Source organism: Acyrthosiphon pisum, unplaced genomic scaffold (genome assembly GCF_005508785.2).
Source record: "Acyrthosiphon pisum isolate AL4f unplaced genomic scaffold, pea_aphid_22Mar2018_4r6ur Scaffold_21486;HRSCAF=24098, whole genome shotgun sequence".
NCBI classification, from domain to species: domain Eukaryota; kingdom Metazoa; phylum Arthropoda; class Insecta; order Hemiptera; family Aphididae; genus Acyrthosiphon; species Acyrthosiphon pisum.
The window spans coordinates 779-1526 of NW_021770958.1; positions in this window are offsets into that span (position 1 = coordinate 779).

Consider the following 748-nt stretch of genomic DNA (forward strand, 5'->3'; position numbering starts at 1 on the left):
TCTAAACTTATAACTTTTAGTTTTAATAGTTAAGAAAAAATAATTATTATTTAATTCCCCTCCCCAAAGCAAAAAATATTAATAATAAGTACTCCCCTGAACCCTAGCCGTATGCTTATAGTACTTAAAAATTTAAATGCATGATGGTTTTACTTTTCCCCACAAACAGTGGGTAAACTACTAAAGGCCTACATTAGCTTACAAAATTTCTTTACCTAAATAGTATATTTTATCACTATTTATACATAGTCCCGATAGGTAGGTAGGTTTAGGCGTTAGATTTGTAAACCGAAGAATACTCGGGTTCGAATCCCTCATGGGAACCATTTATTTTTGTTTTAATTATTATTTTTAACACCATTGTTCCGTATCTTGGAGTTATTTTAACTACTGCAAAATCTCAATTTAAAACCATTTTAAAAATCTCAATTTTAACCATTTCTTGGAGTAATTTCAACTACAACGTTTTTTTAATTTGAAACGAATTTAAAAACTCAATTCACAACATTACGAAAGTTAATCTCACTACGTTATGATATCATAATATAGCATAATAATGTAATTATTCTAACAATGTATTTTAAGTCGTTTTAATTATGTTGAATAGTAGTTAAATCAACACTTATTGAGTCCTAAGTCAAAATCGACGCTCAAATGTATTGGACATTAACTACATTAATTTTGGAGTTAAAACAACTAACAATTTTTATGTGTGCACTTTTATACCTTAACCCCGCATATTTTCCTC